Source organism: Eptatretus burgeri, chromosome 14 (assembly GCF_056783735.1).
Source record: "Eptatretus burgeri isolate ZD-2024b chromosome 14, Ebu_testis_v1, whole genome shotgun sequence".
NCBI classification, from domain to species: Eukaryota; Metazoa; Chordata; class Myxini; order Myxiniformes; family Myxinidae; genus Eptatretus; species Eptatretus burgeri.
In genome coordinates, this window is record NC_140974.1 from 35254698 (window position 1) to 35268563 (window position 13866).

At 44.8% G+C, this 13866-nt stretch overlaps 1 protein-coding gene across 1 annotated transcript in view; it reads left to right on the forward strand.

The window, feature by feature from the left end:
• LOC147012956 (noelin-2-like) overlaps nt 1-13866 on the forward strand; it is a 110386-nt gene that overhangs the window by 68691 nt on the left and 27829 nt on the right. The window lies entirely within an intron of this gene.

Here is a 13866-nt window from a genome sequence, read left to right on the forward strand (position 1 = left end):
TCGGATCGGACATTGTCCGGACTAAATAAGTGTTGAAATCTGTTGTGAAATTTGATAATTTAAAGAAATAACGAGTCTTATAACTAAGCCGATATACCTATTTACTTAAAGCAAGCAAGGCTCTGTTCCCTCTTCCATATGTACACAAGAAATGTGTAATTTCCAAAGCATTAAACTTTTCTTTTTCAACTGTTTGGAGAATTATATTGAGGAAACAAAACATTGAGGAACATACGAAAATTAACCAGTTTCATTGAGCTTTATGATTAAATGCATTCGCTGCAAGACCTCTTACCCTGTCCCCCAGAGGGATTGCCAATCCATAGCATCTGCAAGATCTGTGTCTGTATTTTCAGAGGTTTGCTATGTGCTGTACAGGGAGTCAAAGCAAATCTGGTAAAAAAACGGATGTTTTTAAAAAAAAGTTATCATGTTTGTACAGATCACAAGTGATCTGTACCATGTGACGTGTGTATAGATTAGAAGGCAAAATGGCGGATTTTCTGCAATGTTTATATCAGGGAACCAGCTTCATTGAGCTATACAATTGAATGCATTCACTCGAATGCTTGTTCATCATAACTACGAATTGCTGCATACATCGCTTTTGGAAGGACGATAAGTTTTCAAATGAGGAACTTGGAGCGATTTCATGCGTTACATGAGACGATTTTCCACGATCTACTCTCACAGACTAATGAAAGTAGATCATCAAAATATTATTTCGCTTCATAGTGTCAGATATCATCAGGACTAAATAAGTGTCAAAATCTGTTGTGAAATCTGATAATTTAAAGAAATAACGAGTCTTATAACTAAGTCGATATACCTATTCACTTGAAGCAAGCAACGCTATTCCTACCTCCATACATACACAAGAAAATGTGTAATTTCCAAAGCATTAAACTTATCTTTTTCGACTGTTTGGAGAATTATATTGAATTGACAAATTAACCAGATTCATTGAGCGATATGATTTAATACATTCACTGTAAGACCTCGCACCCTGTCCCCCAGAGGGACTGTCAATCCATAGCGTCTATATTTTCGAGGTTTTGCGAGGTGCTCTACAGGGAATCAAAGCAAATCTGGTATAAAACAGATGTTTCAAAAAAAAGTTATCACGTTTTTGCAGACCGCAAACTATGTACCACGTGATGTGTGCACAGACAAGCAGGCAAAATGGCGCATTTTCTGCAAGGTTTATTTCACGAGCAATCAAACTTCGTGACATCTCCAGCGTTGTTCTACATTAAGCTGCAACTCTTTTATGAATGAAGTCATTTTATTTCATTAACTGCTGCATGCGTGAAGACGGGTTTTAAAGTTAAAGGAATCCTTTATGGTATGCAGCAACAGCCTGGCCAACCATTCCTTATTAACCATTGAATTGGAGAGCTTGCATGAGTGCTTAAGCCACTTGCCGAGTGTCCAATGTAGATGGCGCTACGTCATTTTAAGCGAATTGTACCCTCTCTATGGACGATTTGCTGCGCCACGTCATTCAGAGCAAGTGGTTCGTGCTCCGTCACTTTGAGCGAGTGGTTCGTGCTCCGTAACATTGAGCGAGTGATTCATGCTCCGTCACCTGAATGAGTAGATCATGCTGTATCACCCTGAGCGAGTGATTCGTGCTCCGTCATACTGAGCGAGTGGTTCGTGCTCTGTCACCCTGAGTGAGTGGTCATGCTCCTTCACCCTGAGCTAGTGGTTCATGCTCCATTAACCTGTGCGAGTGATTCATGCTCCGTCACCCTGAGTGAGTGGTTCCTGCTCCACCACCCTGAGCGAATGTTTCGTGCTCCTTCACCCTGAGTGAGTGGTTCGTGCTCCGTATTACTGAGCGAGTGGTTCGTGCTCTGTCACCCTGAGTGAGTGGTCATGCTCCTTCACCCTGAGCTAGTGGTTCATGCTCCATTAACCTGTGCGAGTGATGCATGCTCCGTCACCCTGAGCGAGTGGTTCTCTGAAATAACACCCGATTTCTGAGCCTTTTGCCGCATTTACGTGTTTTCTAAATTACCGAGGGAAATTTTTTTCTTCCCATCCGCATGCAGCTGTTTATGAAGAATAATGTTTGGAACATATCCTTGAAGCGCCTATATAAAGCATGGTTGTTTTTTGGTGAAAGCTACTCAAGGATTCTGGGTTGTATACAGGAAGTACTGCAGTTGATAAATAATCACACTGACTCCAACCTGCCAATTCTGAAAAAAAAAATGCCGATGTCGGCCAAGCGTGTGTGTGTGTGTGTGTGTGTGTGTGTGTGTGTGTGTGTGTGTGTGTGTGTGTGTGTGTGTGTGTGTGTGTGTTGTTCACGAAGCATAACATATTCTTTCTGCTGACTCTCCTAACCCAATATCTCTCTTGCTCTTCCATCCTTGCTCTACCCACTCCCAATACAGTACAGTCCCATCCTCCCACATCTCCTTTCTCTCTCTCTCTCTCTCTCTCTCTCTCTCTCTCTCTCTCTCTCTCTCTCTCTCTCTCTCTCTCTCTCGCTCTCTCGCTCTGTCTCTGTGTCCGTATTGTGATAATCTCCGGACGCGTCCGGGCGGTATTTATGTCTGGACGGGAGTTTGTCTCTGGGCCGTGTTTATTGTATGACCAGTAAAAAATGGATTTCAGACAATTTTTTCCAGATTCAAAATTATTCGATGCAGATTCAATTGATGAGACGTTATGAATCGTAATTAATGCCCCACCTCACACTGTCTTCCCTCCCCCCACCCCTCCTCACTCACCCTCTCTCCGTTCCCCTCCAACTCTTCACCACCCCTCTCTCCCTCTTCCTCCCTCTTTTTCTCCCTACCCCCTTCAGTATTACTGTCAGCGAAGCGATGGATGATATTTGCTCATATATATATATATATATATATATATATATATATATATATATATATATATATATATATATATATATATATATATATATATATATACATACATACAGTCATGCGCCACTTAACGACGGGGTTACGTTCTGAGAAACGCATTGTTCAGCGACGTCGTCGTTATGCGAACATCTTTTTTTTTTCGTTTTCGAACATCGTACTTACACAAAACTACACACCTAGGTTATATGGTATAGCCTATTGCTCCTTGGATACAAACCTGTACAGCATGTTACTGTACTGAATACTGTCGGCAATTGTAACACGCTTCCAAGAGAGACTGAAGACACGTTGGTTTTACCTTTGTGCTGTTCATGACGGCCATCGGTGTTGTTCGCAGCAGCTTACAATGTCCTCACATAGATTATAGAAAGATGAATAAATAGCGTTTGGATTTTATAAATACGTAATCATTGCATCGATGTTATAATTTATAAATGAAGAAACGAGCTCCTTTCAATTGTGATATATATTTTCGGAACAGTGCGATTGTTTCAACATGAAAAGCTTCAGTAAAAACAAATTTGTGTTTTAATTTCGACTGTAAAAACGATTTATTCGCGGAATTCTTCAATTCAAAGGTAATTTACTTGCGAGAAGGTAAACGTGAAAACATTGGTTCAGTTTGAAAGCCGATTTCGTTGAATCCCGATTTAGCATGACCCTGCTTTTTTCGCGGACATTTTATGGACCTCAACGATCGCATTATAACAGGGCCACACTGTCGTTTATTATCATTATGAAGTATTATGTACTGTACAGTTTACATAATTGTAGGTGCTATTTTAATACGACTACGTTGGCGACATCACTTGGCGGTAGGAATTTTTCAGCTACATTTTTTTTTTTTCAGAGCTGGCAGATCCGTCGTATCTGCGATCCGTCGTCGCCTGGAATGACGTTAAGCGGCGCATGACTGTACCTCACACTGTATGTATATATATATATATATATATATATATATATATATATATATATATATATATATATATATATATATATATATATATATATATAAATCCACAAACATGGAAGAACGTTAAGCACACAAAATAGTGCCTTTTTTTGGAAAAAGTGATGAATCCAATCAAAAATGTTCAAACATAGGTGAAAGAACCGTCCATATTCTATTCGTCACGAGACCAAGGCTACATTGCATACCCAGCACGTACAGCACGGTGGGGGTATCAATTTGAAAAAAAAAAGAAACACTTTCACCTGATGAAGGTTTTGAGAAGGAAACAATATGGTTGTGTACTTCCAATGACGAGCTGGATTGTATAATTGGTGTCATTATCGGCAGGTTACGATAGACTTAGTGACGTCCAAAGATGGCTAATTATTGCGAGAAACTATGCTGAGATTTCCTGCAGTGAAATTGGATATCAATTTATCTTCCAGCGGACTGCTTTCAGCAGATTGGTCAACAAACATCAACAAACCAATGGTGTTAAAAGCCAGCTCCGCACACCAGGGAATTTGGAATTATATTATTATATTTTCTAGAGTCAGATTATTATTTCTAGAGTCAGATCTATTATTATAGAGTCAGATTATATTTTCTAGCAATGCTCAAGAATCTGTCCAGATTCATATCATGTTCCCCCTGATCCCTACCGCACACTGTGACATTGTCCACGTAAACAAAAGTGTCTTTGAGGTTTTCATCTGAGATAATGTCGTCCATAACCCATTGGAAGCAAGCTACCCCATTCGTGACACTGAAAGGTATTCTCCTGAATTGGTAGAGGCGCCTACCTGCCTGGAATGCGGTGTAAGGTTTGTCTTCCTCTCGGATGGGAATTTGGTGATAGGCGCTTCGCAAGTCGATGGTACTGAATACCTTATAATTGGCCACGCGTTCGACCATCTCGTCTATGCGCGGCAGGGGGTAGGCATCGAGTTGGGTAAAGCGATTGACCGTTTGGGAATAATCGACAACCATTCGTTTCTTATGGTTCTGACTGCTGGTTACTAACACCTGTGCGCGCCATGGCGAATCTCTCGGTTCTATAATTCCTTCTTCCAGTAATCGCTTGGTTTCTGAAGTGATGAAATTCATGTCAGCAGTGGTATATCGCCGCAATTTGATCGCTATCGGTTTGCAGACCGGCGACAAGTTAGCGAACAGCTGGGGGGACGTTACCTCGGCGGTGGTCAAAGCATTTAAAATTAGACGAGGTTTGCTTCCTCCAAAGGGTATTTCGACGCTCGTGTGCTGCTTGAGGACATTATGACCCAGAATTACGTCTGCGCACAAATCACGAAGCACCAGTACCCTTACATCCCGATGCGTGTACCCTTTTACGTCCAATTCGACTTTGTACCGTACCCTCGTACGCGGGACTGAAGTGAGGTGGTGGCTATGCATACCGTATTGTCTGTCGGGTGGATTATCCATTTCCTGCCCTTCACTAGCGAGCTGTTGACGAAACTTTCAGAGCTACCGGTATCAATCAGTGCCTCAGCCATATGCCCGTTAATTCGTACGTTGATGATAGCCTTGGATAGATTCCCCGGGGAGGCTGCAGTTAATTTATTTTGCAAGTAGAGAGCCGCAGAAGTGGGTTTATTTCTCCTTAGAGTAGATTTACATGCCCTGGCATAATGCCCTTTCTTGTCGCAATTCATGCATGTGGCATCTCTGGCGGGGCATTTTTGACTGGGTGCCTTTTGTACACACAAAAGAAGCATTTACCAACCGGAGTAGCTGTTGGAGTAGCAGCTGAGGAGTTTGACGTGGCCTGTGTATCTGGCTCCTCGGGTGTTTCTCCATCCCCTATGTCTGGCTGTGTCTGTGCCAGTGGGGTTCCTTGAGTTCCCATCATAGCAGCGTTCATTAGCAGCATCGGTGTCCCAAATGACTCAGATTGCTGCTGTGCCGTATCCATCGCTCGAACCTGATCGACTACCTTGTCAAGAGTGGGTTGCGCTTTCTCTAGTAAGCGTTGCCGTATGTGGGCTGATCTGAGTCCTTGGATGAATGCCTCCCGTGTCGCTTCCTTTCGGTGTTCCTCGGCGCTTACGTCCCTGAAGCTGCAGTCTTTTCCCAGCTGATTCAGAGCTTGCAGGAACTGATCGATTGTCTCCCCGGCAGCTTGCCTGCGTGTGTTGAGAAGATGTCGTATGTATACCTCGTTCTTGCGCTTCACGTAGAGCGCCTGCAGCACGTCGATCGCTGCTTCGTAAGTGTCGCACTCCGAGAAGAGCCTGTACACACTGGGCGAGACATGATTCACGAGAGCGGCAAATTTGTCAGCTCCCTCTTCGATGATGGTCAGATAGTGTGAGAAGGAACAGAACCAATGCGACCATTTCATTTCTGCATCAGTCGCGTTTGGGTCTGCGTCGAACCTCTCTGGTTTGTAGATCTTGTCCATCGTTGGTTGAGAGAGCCGAGAAAACCAAATGGAATAAATTGAAATGAAGACGAGAGAAGAACCTTCAGAGTTTAGGCTTTATTCCATTTGATTGAAGCCGCTTCTACGGGCACACCAGGAAATACAGACGCAGCATGGAGTACAAGCAGTAAGGTATACACGCGCAACTAATCACCGCAAAATAAATCAGTATTATATATCAATCAGTGTTCTCACCATTCAATGAGCACCAAGTGAGCCGGCGACATACAATGGCAATGCCCCAGGGACAAAACCCCGCGGCCGAGCCAAACCTCAGCTTTATCTCTTCTGTGCTCGAGCCGGGCATCACGTGGTCACACGTCACGACCTTCCATTCACCACATTCTCCCCGTCTTTAAAATGTAACTAGAGGCCCAGCTAACGCACCAGGATTACTTCAGCGCTACAGGAGTATACATTTCAAGCAATGCGAACTATCTAATCTACAGAAGCATACATGCCAAGCAGTGAGGATTATTTGGAGTTGTAGGAGCATGGTAATGAGCATCGATATATTATGTAACGAGCATATAGGGGCATGAGCATCGAGGATGCCGATAATCCCCTTTACAGATTGAGTCGGCGAGGGGGTATTATTCGTCGGCCTCTCCGGGAGTAGATGGCGGTTTCACTTGAGGGAGGCTTCCGATCCTTTTGGTGAGCCTCGACTCGAGCCGGAGATGACTCCCCGATCGCCCCCGGGTGGAACGCGGTAGCTCCGCCGTCACCCTTCTCGGGTGGAGTCCCTGGGGGGGAAACACCTGGGGAGGGAATGTCAGAGGGGAGGTGTGCCAGATGGTGGTGTACCGGCGGGGGGAGTACCTGAGGGAGCCAAATGACGAACCGACACAGTGGTCTCCCTGCCATCCGGGAGCCTGACATGAGCGTATTCTGGATTAGTATCGATGAGTTCGACCTCTTCCACCATGGGTTCATACTTGCTTTGTCGTACCGGGCGTTTCATGAACACTGTTCCGGGATGGGTTAGCCAGTCGGGCACCGATTGGCCGTCAACATAACGTCGTTGGTGAGTAAGCATTCGTTCGTGAGGAGTCGCATTGGTGGACGTGCAGAGCAGAGAGCGTATGGAATTCAGAGCGTCGAGAAGGGTAACCTCCCACCGCTCGGGCCCCAGTCCTCTTGATTTCAACGCCAGAGTTACGGCTTTCCAAATAACTCCATTATATCGTTCCACCTGACCATTACCCTGTGGGTTGTAACCCGTCGTTCGACTAGTTGCGATGCCGTGCTCCAATAGGAACTGTTTTAGCCTGGCCGACATGAAACACGGCCCTCTGTCTGAATGTATGTACGAAGGTTTCCCAAACATAGCGAAGAGGTCAGACAGACATTTCACGACAGTGCCCGAGGTCATATCCGAGCACGGAAACGCGAAAGGGAACCTTGAATACTCATCAACAACAGTGAATATGTATCTGTTGTCTGTCTCGGTCGGCAGGGGCCCTTTGAAGTCAATGTTTAGTCTCTTGAAGGGAGAAGTGGCCTTGATCAGTCTGCCAGAAGCCGAACCATAGAATCTGGGTTTTAGTTCAGCACAAACAGGGCATGAAGCATTCATTTGTTTAATATCTTCAATAGAATAGGGCAGGTTCTGTCTGCGTACGAAATGTGCCATTCTGGTTACCCCCGGGTGGCACAGAGACACATGGAGGTCTTGCAAAGCACGACCGATAGTGGCCGAGCAGTAGACCCGCGAGAAGGTGTCTGCAGCAGGGTTTTCCCTCCCGGGCCGGTAAACAATGTCGTAACTGTAGCAGGCTAGGTCTATCCGCCATCTCATAATTTTTTCATTCTTAATTTTCCCGTTATTTTTCCCATCAAACATGAATGCCACGGATCGTTGGTCCGTAACGAGCGTGAAGTGGTTTCCCAGTAAATAATGTCTCCATTTACGCAGCGCTTCGACGATGGCGTACGCTTCCTTCTCTATCGCTGAGTGTCTCTGCTCGCTTCCAGAGAGAGTTCTCGAGAAGAAAGCGACGGGTCTCCCAGACTGATTAAGCGTAGCAGCTATCGCGTGATCTGAAGCGTCGGTCTCCACCACAAAGGGCACCGAGCTATCGATCGATAAAGCCACGGAATTACTGATATCGTCTTTGAGGTTGTGGAAAGCTGTCACAACAGCGGCATCTGGTGGAAAGTTTTTGCAATGCACTAGGGGATGTATTTTCTCGGAGTATTGCGAAATCCATCTCGCATAGTAAGCAAACATGCCGATCACCCGGCGCATTGTCTGCAGGTCCTGAGGTGGGGGTAGCTCACGAAGTGGGCGCAATCGTTCAGGATCAGGCTTAATTGTACCGTCGGCTATCGTGTAGCCGAGAAGGTCAATTGACCTTGCCGAGAATACGCATTTCTCGTAGTTGAGATTCAGATTATATTTTCTAGCAATGCTCAAGAATCTGTCCAGATTCATATCATGTTCCCCCTGATCCCTACCGCACACTGTGACATTGTCCACGTAAACAAAAGTGTCTTTGAGGTTTTCATCTGAGATGATGTCGTCCATAACCCGTTGGAAGCAAGCTACCCCATTCGTGACACCGAAAGGTATTCTCCTGAATTGGTAGAGGCGCCTACCTGCCTGGAATGCGGTGTAAGGTTTGTCTTCCTCTCGGATGGGAATTTGGTGATAGGCGCTTCGCAAGTTGATGGTACTGAATACCTTATAATTGGCCACGCGTTCGACCATCTCGTCTATGCGCGGCAGGGGGTAGGCATCGAGTTGGGTAAAGCGATTGACCGTTTGGGAATAATCGACAACCATTCGTTTCTTATGGTTCTGACTGCTGGTTACTAACACCTGTGTGCGCCATGGCGAATCGCTCGGTTCTATAATTCCTTCTTCCAGTAATCGCTTGGTTTCTGAAGTGATGAAATTCATGTCAGCAGTGGTATATCGCCGCGATTTGATCGCTATCGGTTTGCAGACCGGCGACAAGTTAGCGAACAGCTGGGGGGACGTTACCTCGGCGGTGGTCAAAGCATTTAAAATTAGACGAGGTTTGCTTCCTCCAAAGGGTATTTCGACGCTCGTGTGCTGCTTGAGGACATTATGACCCAGAATTACGTCTGCGCACAAATCACGAAGCACCAGTACCCTTACATCCCGATGCGTGTACCCTTTTACGTCCAATTCGACTTTGCAGTACCCTCGTACGCGGGACTGTAGTGAGGTGGCGGCCATGCATACCGTATTGTCTGTCGGGTGGATTATCCATTTCCTGCCCTTCACTAGCGAGCTGTTGACGAAACTTTGAGCTACCGGTATCAATCAGTGCCTCAGCCATATGCCCGTTTATTCGTATGTTGATGATAGCCTTGGATAGATTCCCCGGGGAGGCTGCAGTTAATTTATTTTGCGAGTAGAGAGCCACAGAAGTGGGTTTATTTCTCCTTAGAGTAGATTTACATACCCTGGCATAATGCCCTTTCATGTCGCAATTCATGCATGTGGCATCTCTGGCGGGGCATTTTTGACGGGGGTGCCTTTTGTACCCACAAAAGAAGCATTTACCAACCGGAGTAGCTGTTGGAGTAGCAGCTGAGGAGTTTGACGTGGCCTGTGTATCCGGCTCCTCGGGTGTTTCTCCATCCCCTATGTCTGGCTGTGTCTGTGCCAGTGGGGTTCCTTGAGTTCCCATCGTAGCAGCGTTCATTAGCAGCATCGGTGTCCCAAATGACTCAGATTGCTGCTGTGCCGTATCCATCGCTCGAGCGTGATCGACTACCTTGTCAAGAGTGGGTTGCGCTTTCTCTAGTAAGCGTTGCCGTATGTGGGCTGATCTGAGTCCTTGGATGAATGCCTCCCGTGTTGCTTCCTTTCGGTGTTCCTCGGCGCTTACGGCCCGGAAGCTGCAGTCTTTTCCCAGCTGATTCAGAGCTTGCAGGAACTGATCGATTGTCTCCCCGGCTGCTTGCCTGCGTGTGTTGAGAAGATGTCGTATGTATACCTCGTTCTTGCGCTTCACGTAGAGCGCCTGCAGCACGTCGATCGCTGCTTCGTAAGTGTCGCACTCCGAGAAGTGCCTGTACACGCTGGGCGAGACACGATTCACGAGAGCGGCAAATTTGTCAGCTCCCTCTTCGATGATGGTCAGATAATGTGAGAAGGAACAGAACCAATGCAACCATTTCATTTCTGCGTCAGTCGCGTTTGGGTCTGCGTCGAACCTCTCTGGTTTGTAGATCTTGTCCATCGTTGGTTGAGAGAGCCGAGAAAACCAAATGGAATAAATTGAAATGAAGACGAGAGAAGAACCTTCAGAGTTTAGGCTTTATTCCATTTGATTGAAGCCGCTTCTACGGGCACACCAGGAAATACAGACGCAGCATGGAGTACAAGCAGTAAGGTATACACACGCAACTAATCACCACAAAATAAATCAGTATTATATATCAATCAGTGTTCTCACCATTCAATGAGCACCAAGTGAGCAGGCGACATACAACGGCAATGCCCCTGGGACAAAACCCCGCGGCCGAGCCGAACCTCAGCTTTATCTCTTCTGTGCTCGAGCCGGGCATCACGTGGTCACACGTCACGACCTTCCATTCACCACAGGGGTTACGTTCTGAGAAACGCATTGTTAAGCGACGTCGTCGTTATGCGAACATCTTTTTTTTTTCGTTTTCGTTTTCGAACATCGTACTTACACAAAACTACACACCTAGGTTGTATGGTATAGCCTATTGCTCCTCGGATACAAACCTGTACAGCATGTTACTGTACTGAATACTGTCGGCAATTGTAACACGCATCCAAGAGAGACGGAAGACACGTTGGTTTTACCTTTGTGTTGTTCATGACGGCCATCGGTGTTGTTCGCAGCAGCTTACAATGTCCTCACATAGATTATAGAAAGATGAATAAATAGCGTTTGGATTTTATAAATACGTAATCATTGCATCGATGTTATAATTTATAAATGAAGAAACGAGCTCCTTTCAATTGTGATATATATTTTCGGAACAGTGCGATTGTTTTAACATGAAAAGCTTCAGTAAAAACAAATTTGTGTTTTAATTTCGACTGTAAAAACGATTTATTCGCGGAATTCTTCAATTCAAAGGTAATTTACTTGCGAGAAGGTAAACGTGCAAACATTGGTTCAGTTTGAAAGCCGATTTCCTTGAATCCCGATTTAGCATGACCCTGCTTTTTTCGCGGACATTTTATGGACCTCAACGATCGCATTATAACAGGGCCACACTGTCGTTTATTATCATTATGAAGTATTATGTACTGTACAGTTTACATAATTGTAGGTGCTATTTTAATACGACTGGTAGCACTACGTTGGCGACATCACTCGGCGATAGGAATTTTTCAGCTACATTTTTTTTTTTTTCAGAGCTGGCAGATCCGTCGTATCTGCGATCCGTCGTCGCCTGGAATGACGTTAAGCGGCGCATGACTGTACCTCACACTGTATGTATGTATATATATATATATATATATATATATATATATATATATATATATATATATATATATATATATATATATATATATATATATATATATATATCCACAAACATGGAAGAACGTTAAGCACACAAAATAGTGCCTTTTTTTGGAAAAAGTGATGAATCCAATCAAAAATGTTCAAACATAGGTGAAAGAACCGTCCATATTCTATTCGTCACGAGAACAAGGCTACATTCCATACCCAGCACGTACAGCACGGTGGGGGTATCAATTTGAAAAAAAGAAACACTTTCACATGATGAAGGTTTTGAGAAGGAAACAATATGGTTGTGTACTTCCAATGACGAGCTGGATTGTATAATTGGTGTCATTATCGGCAGGTTACGATAGACTTAGTAGACTTAGTGACGTCCAAAGATGGCTAATTATTGCGAGAAACTATGCTGAGATTTCCTGCAGTGAAATTGGATATCAATTTAGCTTCCAGCGGACTGCTTTCAGCAGATTGGTCAACAAACATCAACAAACCAATGGTGTTAAAAGCCAGCTCCGCACACCAGGGAATTTGGAATTTTAACAGGGTGTTGATGACAGCTCCCATACTCGGACACCGTACGATCTTTGACGCCCACTTTAACGTCCACCCAACGGACAGTGCACACATTGATGAATTCCGATGCTTGTGAAATACCAGGATGAGAGTTTATAGGTGTGTCAGGATTCAAATCCATGCTAGACAGCTTAGAAGTGGGTGTGCATAGCTTTGTCTCGGTGGAGAGCTGCAAACCATCCTGTCAGCCCCTACATTGAAGTCAGAACCATGAACGCCACCAGAAAACTGCTGGTAACGGTAGACGCATCGCCGGCTCAGCAGCCCGGGGGAGAAGCAATGGCACAATCGCAAGGTAAAAATAGGGAAGGGGCAGAGTTATCCGCAGAGAGAAAGCTTGGCAGTTGGCACGTTTGGTGTAAAAATAATTTGTTGGGGACGTCGAGTGAATTGCCAGCCATTGCAAGACGACTTCCAAAGTTGGCCATTGCAAGTTGGCACGACCACAAGATGTTTTGAACCACAAGATGTTTGCAAAAACAAGCTCACAGATGATGTTCCCAACACATATATTTGCTCTCCATATCCGCTTCATCCATCCTGTTTCTATGGCCAACGGTGTGTGAGCTTTTCCAAGCGAAAGTTTACCAAAACATACATTAGTTCCTCAATGAAGCAACAAACACTTGTTGGGCTCTCCACCTCGACAATAACAGCCTTTTTTACAGCCATTTTCCCTGCTGAGCAGGGCTTAGCATTTTGCAGGCTCCATGCAATCATGGTTCTCTTCTTGAGGCAATGTTTTATGGCCGGATGCCCTTCCTGACGCCAACCCTGGTCGCCTCTTACAACACACAGGGATATGGTACACCTATTCTAACCAGGGTGTACACTGATACTAATTTTGTCGACCTCGGAGGGATGACAGGCTGAGTCAACCCCCTGGTGTTAATTCAGTAGAAAGAACGGAGCTCAAACTCAGAACCCCTACGATCCCAAACCAGCCACCCTAACCACTAAGCCAACACCAGGCTCTCCACCTTGACATTATAATATGAAATTGCACAAAACATTCACCGACCTGAAGGGACTAATTGCTTATACATTTGGTCAACGCAAAGCACGGAAAGTAAAATTCGAAATTATAATGATCAACTTTGTTGCAGGAACACAATACGACATCACGTGATCCATATTACACATTATAAAATGCATTTCTTCATGCACATATCCTGTAAAAAAAATCATTAAAGTAGAGAGCAATGAGAATATACAATCAGCATCAGATTCGCCTTTTTAATGTAAAATAAATCTGTAATTATAAATGCAGAAGTTCTTTTCATACTAATGCACAATATTCATTTTGTAAAATTAATAGTGTCCCCCAGAGAGGGAAGATGGGCACAGAGTTTAAAGTTCGATGAGGGTGCCTCAAACCATTGCACCAGCCCTGATGGTCTGATCAGGTTGATGGAGCACGACCTCTAACAGAGAAGATGCATTTCTGATCAAGCTTCTTAGATGTATTCCTTTTGCCACAAGCACAGTGTTGCACATGAAAGGAAACTT